The sequence below is a fragment of the Rattus norvegicus genome, chromosome Y (assembly GCF_021556685.1).
Source record: "Rattus norvegicus strain SHRSP/BbbUtx chromosome Y, alternate assembly SHRSP_T2T, whole genome shotgun sequence".
Lineage (NCBI taxonomy): Eukaryota > Metazoa > Chordata > Mammalia > Rodentia > Muridae > Rattus > Rattus norvegicus.
In genome coordinates this window covers 76,368,885-76,378,469 of record NC_141555.1, presented here as the reverse complement: position 1 = coordinate 76,378,469, position 9,585 = coordinate 76,368,885, and the positions used below count along the sequence as shown (strand labels likewise).

At 46.3% G+C, this 9,585-nt stretch overlaps 1 pseudogene; it reads left to right on the top strand.

Annotated features, from left to right (window-relative positions):
* Window positions 1–3,158: 3,158 nt before the first annotated feature.
* On the top strand, window positions 3,159–3,741 carry LOC147998112 (large ribosomal subunit protein eL19 pseudogene; annotated as a pseudogene).
* The last annotated feature ends 5,844 nt before the right edge of the window (window positions 3,742–9,585 follow it).

The window sequence follows — 9,585 nt, the reverse complement described above, 5'->3', positions numbered from 1 at the left end:
CTTCTGAAGATAAGCAGGAACGTGCAAGGTCACAGAGCAGAATTCATTGATTTTCATCCTGAAATTGGGAATCATAACATTCCTGTTTTCTATTTCGTTAGATGGGAAACCTTGTGCATACCCGGCCCTATTAGAGATGTCTCTCTCTTTGGACAATAGAACAAGAATTCCACTAAGACCAGTATTATCTTGAAAAACATCTACATGAGACTCTCTCCAAGACAAGTGGTGTGTGTGTGTGTGTGTGTGTGTGTGTGTGTGTGTACACTCGTGACATCTGTATGTGCATGCATGTAGATGTCAGAGGACAATTTTGGGTGTCATTCCTCTTTGAAATAGTTTTTCTTAGTCGGGGGAGACACATTCATGCTACACCACATATGTAGACCAAGGGACATGTAGGATTCAGTCCCATCTTCCACCTGGTGAGTCTTGGGGATTGAACTCAGATCCTCAGGCTTGGTGGCATGTGCCCTTGCATGCTGAGCTATCTTTCCAGTGGCTGTCTTGGTTTTTGAGGTAGGCTTTTCTCACTGGGATCTGGGATCTGATGCCTGTGATGGATTGGGTGTGTGCATGCCTGTGCCCCTGTGTGTGTGTGTGTGTGTGTGTGTGTGTGTGTGTGTGTTTGTGTGTGTTTGTGTGTGTATGTTCAGCCCAGGGAGAGGCAGCTTTAGAGGGTATAGACCTGTTGGAGTGGATGTGGCCTTGTTGGAATGAGTGTGTTACTGTGGATGTGGGCTTTAAGACCCTCATCCTAGGGGTTGGGGATTTAGCTCAGTGGTAGAGTGCTTGCCTAGGAAGCGCAAGGCCCTGGGTTCGGTCCCCAGCTCCGAAAAAAAGAACCAAAAAAAAAAAAAAAAGACCCTCATCCTAGAAACCTGAAAGGCAGTATTCTCCTAGAAGCCTTCAGATGAAGATGTAGAACTCTCAGCTCCTCCTGCACTATGCCTGCCTGGATGCTGCCATGTTCCCACCTTGATGATAATGGACTGAACCTCTGAACCTGTAATCCAGCTGCAATTAAATGTTGTATTTATAAGAGTTACCTTGGTTATGGTGTCCGTTCATATCAGTATAACCCTAAGTAAAACATTGACTATGGGGTGGCCAGTGAACTTCAGAGGTCCCCAGGTCTCTGTCTTCCTGATTCTGGTGTCAGAATGGATGCTACCACCTTAGACTTGTAAGTTGGCTCTGGGGATCAAAGCTCAGGTCTCCATGCATGTACAGCAAGCAATTTACCTACTGACTCATAACCTTTAGCTAAAAAATGGGTTTAAAAGGAGATAGAGGTAGATCCCGGGTGCCTGACATCAGGGAAGCTGAGCTCTGGTGCACACAAGGGCAGCTGTTGCAGGGTGAGGATCATGGTACACGGTACATTAGGGCCAAGGACACATAACAGGGACATTCTTGGGACTTACATTGCCTGTGCTGCCTCCACACAGAAGCCTGATGATGCCGGTGCAAGCTGGAGGAGAGCCACTCTATCGGTAGAGATTGCTGTGATCTAAATATCTCCCCTACCCCACCCCTACGAAGATGTCACCAAAGATGACAACATTGGGAAGCAGCAATTTGGAAGGTGTGACTTCAGTCATAAAAAGGGACTCCTCCTTTGTGTTATTGGTGCACTTATGTTTAAAAAGAACCCCCAGAGAGCTTGCAGGACATTCTCAGCCCAGGAAAATATAGGCAGACACACCATCTACAAGCCAGGTAGCAGGCTTCAGTAAATTTGCCAGGCTCTGATCTTGGACTTGAAGCCTCTTTATCAGCCATCCAGTCTCTGAGAATGGAGTGACAGCAAGCTGGTTGGTTCCTGGGTGAGGCAGGGATCAGCCAGGAGAGGGGTGAACATACAATGTGCTTCTTGATTTCTAGAGAGAACAGAATGCAGATGAATGCTTCAAGGCTAAGCAATATGAGTGGCATGGCTTGGTTAATTTTGGGCCCAAAATATAAAGCAAACAAGAAAAATAAATTGTATGAGAGAGTTGGCAGACATGATTACTAATATTGGTTGCTGACTTGAGTGGTCAATTAAAATGCATGCATCTGGGCACTCTTGTGAGGGATTTTCTTGATCAGGTTATTTGAATCAGGAAGATTGCCCTAAGTGTGGGTGGGACATTCTGGTGGCAATCCAGATTTAAGAATGTGAAAGAAGGAGGCTTTGATTTTTGTCTGCCTGCCTTCACTCTCACTGGCAAGTTCATCTCTCCTGTGGCTGCTGCATTCCTTTGCTAATATTCTAACCACCTTCTCTGATATCTCATTGTAGACTGAAGACCAAGGCCTCCAGAAAACTCATGTGCCTTCAGCACCAGGTTAAGAAGGATGAGGCATCAATAATCATAGACTGAGCAGCCAATGGGGTTCTCAGTACCCTTGTATGTGACAGCCATTGTTAGACTATCCAATGTCCTGTAAGTCAAATTACCTTTTGTTGTGTTTGTTGGTGTGAATAGGAGTGGGCCACCATAGACTCTTGTGTTTGAATGCTTGACCCATGAGGAGTGATGCTATTAAGAGGTGTGGCCTTGGTGGAGTTGGTGTGGCCTTGTTGGAGTAGGTGTGACCTTGTTGGAGTAGGTGTGGCCTTGATGGAGTGGGTGTGGACTTGTGGGAGTAGGTGTGGCCTTGTTGGATTGGGTGTGGCCTTGATGGAGTAGGTGTGGCCTTTTTGGAGTAGGGGTGGCATTGTTGGAGTAGGTTTGGCCTTGTTGGAGTAGGTGTGACTTTGTTGGAGTAGGTGTGTCTTGTTGGTGTAGGTGTGGCCTTGTTGGAGTGGGAGAGGCCTTGATGCAGTGGGTGTGGCATTGCTGGTGTAAGTGTGGCCTTGTGGAGTAGGTGTGGCCTTGTTGGCGACATTGTGGCCTTGTTGGAATAGGTGTGACTTTGTTGGAGAAACTGTGCCACTGTGGTGGCTTTGCATTGAGATTTGTATATACTCAAACTATGCTCAGTGGTACAGACAATACCATTCTGCTGTCTGTGCATCCAGAACTTTGGGCTCCTCCAGCACCAAGTCTGCCTGGATGCTCCCATGATTCCTGCCATGATGATAATGGACTGAACCTCTGAAACTGTAAGCCAGCTGCAGTGGAATCTTGTCCTTTATAAGAATTACCTTGGCTGCTACCTCTGCATCCATGAGCATGCTCAGGCTACAGAAGAGCCTTGCCTCTAGTGTCCTCCACTGTGCTAAAAAGAAGGTCCAGTTGGACCCCAATGCTACTAATAAAGTCGCCAACGCCAACTCCAGTCAGCTGATCAGGAAGCTGATTGAAGAAGGCCTGATCATCTGGAAACCTGTAACTGTCCATCCTCAGACTCGGTGCTAGAAACACACCTTGAAGGGCAGGCATATGGTTACAGGGAAGGGAAAGGGTACTGCCAACACTTGGGTGCCTGTGAGGGTGACCTGGATGAGAAGGATGAGGATCCTGCACCGGCTTCTCAGGAGATACTGGATATCTAAGAATATTGACCGCCATATGTATCACAGCCTGTCCCTGAAGGTCAAAAGGAATGTATTAAAAAACCATTGGATTCTTACGGAGCAGATCCTCAAACCGAAGGCAGACAAGGCCTGCAAGGAGCTACAGGCTGAACAGGCTGATGCTCGCAGGTCTAAGACCAAGTAAGCACAAAAACGCGTGGGAGGAGCGCCTCCAGGCCAAGAAAGAGGAAATCATCAAGACCCTGACCAAGGACGAAGAGACCAAGAAATAAAGCTTCCTTCATGTCTGTGCATTGTGATCTCACTGTGGCCTCACATGATCAGTCATTAAAATAAAACAGTCCTTAAAATAAAAAAGAGTTACCTTGCCTATGGTGTCTGTTCACAGCTATGGAAATCTTACTAAGACAGTGTGTATTCATTCTGCCATTTCTGTTTCTCTGGAAACCCTAATACAATAGCGCTCTAGAGAGAGGCACAACTCCCCACCAGACAACATAAATTCCAATTTATTTTTTGGTGAATATGAAGTTGTTGTGTTTTTTTTTTAAAAAATACAAACTTGTTTTTTTGTTTGTTTGTTATGGGGTTGTGTTGTTGCTGCTGCTGTTGTTGTCGTTGTTGTTCTATTTGTTTTTAAGGAAGAAACACATTAAGCCTCTTCATCCCTGACTGGCTGGCAAAGCCGACATCAGCTAAAGCAATTAAGGCATTAGCAATGAGTTTACACAAAAACATAAAGTTATTCCTGTCAAGTTCAGATGAGAGACAACATCGGCCATGTGGGCAAGCATAGAACATCAACCATTTAACACAAACAAATGAGGACACACTGTCAGAAGCCTGTCGGGCCAACAGAGACGACGGCCTGCATGTTGTGTTGTTATGTTCTTTTATAAATTTTAGGAGCCACCCTGCTCATTAATCCTGTTCATAATATTAACTCTGGCACTTTTTTCTTGGGTCATCAAATATTTCCTTAATGAACTGTCAGCTCACACCACCCCCCCATCTCCATTGTAATGACTTTCAAATTAAGTTCATCTGGACCACGGGGATTTTTAGAACTCTATGATGACAGAAAACACGGGGAAAAGAACCTCTTTCATTGTATTTGAAGGAAGTCATAGTCATTCACATGACTCCTTCCCCCAGTGCTGACTGTTCCCATGTTCAGTGCTGAGACCTCTGCCTCAAGGGCACCATCAGAGCCGTGAGATGAGCACTTCCAAACCAGGAGGCATTATACTGACATGACCATACGGTGCTCCCTCACCTACAGCCACTGGGTTCCAAACTCCTGATGTCCCTCCTCACCTTAAAAGAGAGCTGTTGGGATCCAGGCTCAGCATCACCCATGCCCATAACCCAAACTCATACCTATTAAAAATCAGATGTGTTTATATTATCACATGTGTGAATGTTCTGACTACAAAGAACTGTGTGCACCACGTGCCTGCCTGAAGACTGAAGAGGCCAAGAGTGGGCATTAGATCTTCTGAAACTGGCTAACAGTTCAACTGTAAGCCATCATATGGATGCTGGGAATAGAACCAGGGTCTTCTGCAAGAGTAACAAGTGTTCTTCGTGGCTGAGTCGTCTCTCAAAGCCCTAGAATAGGTGCCCTGTCCCTGGAGATGCTTTGCTACTCTACAAAAACACATGGGAGACTTGGTGCACATCCTCGAGAGTAGACTTCACCCTATCAATGAAGAGGATGCCATGGCTGGTGGTATTGTAGAAACTAGGAGACTCTGAGGGAAAGTGACTTGTATAGGAGAGTCCTGTGAGGACCAAGACTGGAGGAGCACCCTGGACTGGATAGAGATTGGGTTGGGCCATTGCAGAAGATAAAAGAGTGATGGTGCCTAGAACATTGGAGCAATCCCATGAACTATCAAGTCGGGGTCTTAGTTAAGTTTCCACTGTTGAGAAGAGACACCATGACCAAGGACCACATGTAATTGGGGTTCTCTTACAGGTTTAGAGGGTCAGTCCATTATCATCAAGGCAGAGGGCATGGCAGTGTGCAGACACACATGGTGCTGGAGAAGGAGCTGAGAGTTCTACATCTTCATCTAAAATAAGCCAGGAGCAGACTGTCTCCCACCTGGCTGGGAGAAGGATTTCAAGAACTCACCCCCACAGGGAGACCCCTCCTCCAAGAAGGCAAACCTCCTAATAATGCCATTTCCTGGGCAGTGCACATTCAAACCACCACAGGGATCTTCCCATATATGATAGTTGCACCCTTGTTTTAAAGTCTTGCTTAAAGACTCATGATGTTTGGGTGAAGAACATTCGTTGGATCTGGGTGGCTCCAAAACCCCAAGAACATGAAGTCCTTTATCACCCTGAAGTATGAAATTGGCATCTGTGCACAGACCCTCCCTTCCTCTCCAATATCCTAATATTAAGTGTGTGCAGCTCCAGTGTGCAGCCTCATAAGTGCCAGCATGTGTGAATTCTCAACAGAATCAGGCTTGAGCCTTCTGCTCTTTTGTTTATGGCTCTGAACTCTGGCCTAGACTGATGGGCAGTAGTTCTGGGAAGAAAGATTGCTGGGTACAGCCAAAGGCATGAAGGTATGTTATTTAATTACAGAGCTGGAGGAATCTGTCTGGTTTCTTCCTGTACCACATGAGAGATGAAGTCACTCTGCCCAGCCAATTGCAAAAAAAAAAAAAAAAAAAAAATCACAGAGAAAAGGCACATAGGATGCTTGTTTTACCTAGACTATATCATGAGCCCGGATCAGATTTAAATATCCATATGTACAGAAGAATCATTGCTTTTTGGTGCAGAGATGCCATCCTTTTTAATCACCGAGTTCAAGAACAGGCAGATCTGGGTGTTTGGTGTGAGAACACCTCTCTTCCTGTGGAGTACCCTCATGACCACTAAGGTGGTCACATGATCCCAAGTTCACCACCATTCTGCTCAGCCCCATAACAGCTGAAGAAGAACACATGATTTGGGGAGATGAGATGGGCAGATTTTAGACCATCTCCTATGCACGGCAGTGAGCAGCGTGGAAAGGACTGGAGAAGACGTTGGCTGACCCCAGGCCTCTTCTAACAGAAACAGCTAACAATCGCCCCACAATGTTCCAGTTATGGGTGTTTCCTTCAATAAGAGAGAGTTTAAAATATCACCCTTTCCTCCCCCTCCTTCCCCAAGTGGTGGGCGGGGGGCAAACGGGCCACCAGGCTTCCTGTAGGAGAAGCCTCTCTGTTTCCCTCAGAGCAGCTCTCCAAGAAAATGAATAGCATGTGCTCATTATTCAAATGAGGTTTAATTAATGCAGAACTCGCCCCCAAACTTTCCAAGACACCCATGATAATGAGCTCTCAGCTCTCTTCCCCTCCAGTCAGTGATGTCAAGCTGAAGAGCTGCATGTGACAGAAGCTGGGAAGCTGAGGACCCGACAGCAGTTTGACTCCACTGTCTCAAAGCTTGCTGTAGTATCTCAGCCCCAAAGCCTGTGTTCAGCCATCCTTTCGGGCGTAAAGGTGGTGTAGTTGCTGATGTGCTCCCCAGAGAGCCTCTGAGGTTATAAAAGAGGCTCAACTCAAGAGACTTTGAGGCTGTCTCTAATTTACACACCTGAACCAGCCCCAGCCCTAATTCCTGCCAAAACATTTCATAAATAGTACAGTGAAAGGCAGTGTGTCACGCTGACCTTTATTCATAGCCTCACGTCCTTGCTCAACCAACAAGAATACACCTCCAGAGTCCTGGAGGAAGCACCATTGTGCCTGTGGTTCGAACAAGACAGGTTAGAGAAATGGGAGAGTTAAGGGCGACGCAAAAATGAAGAGAAGCTGTCTTCTGGGGTCTACCCTTTGTCTCCTGATGGCTGAGCATCAGAAACATCAACGCAACTGACCCAGCCAAGGCTGCCTGCAGAGATAGTGCATCTTTTCCTAAAGATATCTCAGTCGAGACTGAGAAACACATGGTCCTTAAGAGATAGCCCATCAGTTAATAGCATGTTCCAAACTCGCAGGGAACCCAAATTCTGTTCTTAGGATCCACTTAAGAAGCTCACACCTGCCTGTAAATCAACTACCAGGCACCTGAGGTCCTCTTCTGGCCTCCAAGGGAACCTGCAAACAATATGCATGTGTGCACATGCGTGCACACGCACACAATTGAAACTGTCCGTACTGAGGGTCAGGAAGTGTATGGCCTCTGGTTTCACGCTGTTACTAATCCACTCTCATCCCTAGACCCAAACGATGTAACTCATAAAACCATCTTGGAACTTTATTTACAAAAAGAAAATCACCTAAGAGAAACAAGTGATGGGCCAGAGAGATGGGTCAGTCCTAAAGAGCAATGGCTGCTCTTGCAGAAGACCCGAGTTCCATTCCCAGCACCCACGTGGCAGCTCACAACCATCCATGAGTCCAGTTTGAATGGATCAGACACCCTCTTCTGATATCTAAGGTTACCGTATGCATATAGCACATGCACATAGGTGCAGGTACACATAAAATAACAAAATAAATCTAAAAAAAAAACTTTAAATAAAAACAAGTATGTTCAGTCACTATATTTTACCTAATTTTTAAACTTCACTTTGTCCTTCAACCTTGCTGTAAATTATATCTTTTGAACAATGGTGCCTGAAAAGCCACAGAATTGTGTATAAAGCTCTCTCTACATGCCCATGTTCAAATCAGAAACAGTGACAGTCACCTTCTCTGTGTAATAAACTCACTGATTTCCCCCTGTGGTGTAGTAGGGGATCCAGCTTTACCTGAAAGGAGGTCTCTGAGTGGGACAGGAACTGCTCAGGCTCTGACTGCAGAATCCAGTGTCCCCACCACTGCTGACAAAGGACAGAGCCCTCCCACGGGTCCCACAGACTCCAGAGGCTGGAACAATAATCGAGCCTCTTGATTTCCCTCTCTGTGAGGTAAAGGTATCCATTCACCTGGAATTCATCCAGAACCTTCAAGAGTCAGAAACATCCTGCAGAACAAAGCAGCGTCTCTGGCCCTCTCCAAGGTCCTGAGTACATCCACCAAGTCCAGTTCAGTGAGAAGATGAGGGCAGCCTGCCTTTGCCACAACTTCCCTGAGATCAGAGAGGGTGGGCAGAGGAGGCAAACATTCTCTTTTTCCCATACCTCATGGTTCCCATACCTTACATATTAAACATGCAACTTGCAGACTCATCATACAAAACACCAGGGGATGGGAGATGGCTCATTACATTAGGGATTCAATAATCAGAATTTAAATTCTCAGCCCTGGGCACTCTGTCTGGAGCCACAGTCATTCCGATGTGGGCTTGGCCAACAGGAAGAAATCCGGCTGCCATATCCAGGGCAATACTGCAGCCCCCCCCTTTCAATCTTACATTCACTCACTAATCAATAATCATGGGGCTTAGTTCTGAGGCCACTGGCTTGAAGAAGAGCATGAGAACATCGAGTGTGTGTTAATTCAGCCTGATCACACGATGTTTCCATGATGTCAGAGCCACCGTCTCCAGTATACAACCTGGACCCATTCTCTCTCTGAGTTAACACCTTAATTGGAAAGGCATAACGGGAGGATACTGGAGAAAGTCCAGGGTAGATCAAGTCCTGGCAAGTCCCCAGTAGGGAAGTGGTCCCACAGCCACAAACCCTTTCACCCCTCCATCCACTTAAGACTGTGATTCATGAATGATATTAATAGAAACCAACCAGTCATGGCCATGTCTACGGTGCCATGTCCAGCAACAGATGTCTCCTACACTGATTGTATTATAATAACCATAACCCAAGAATGCTGCCCACTCATCAGTGCCAGATCACCTTCACTAACAAGGGTGGTGGTGTCGCTGGAAAAGGCAGTTGGAATCTAGGCTGTGCCTAAGCTGATCCTGGCTGTAATTGATCTGTTTCTTCCAGAGGGGAAACTGAGGAATGTGACTAGTTTCTGATATGGATCTCTCAGCTCTGATATTGATGATTTTGTTATTCAGTGTCTGAGATGGCCCAGAGGCCCTGGGGAATCTGGCTTGGGACAGGAGAGATGCTTTTCATCCTAATTCACCATGGTTCCCCCAAGTGATGACAACATGGTTTGCCTGTTCACTTGATGCTGTCCTGGCCAGTC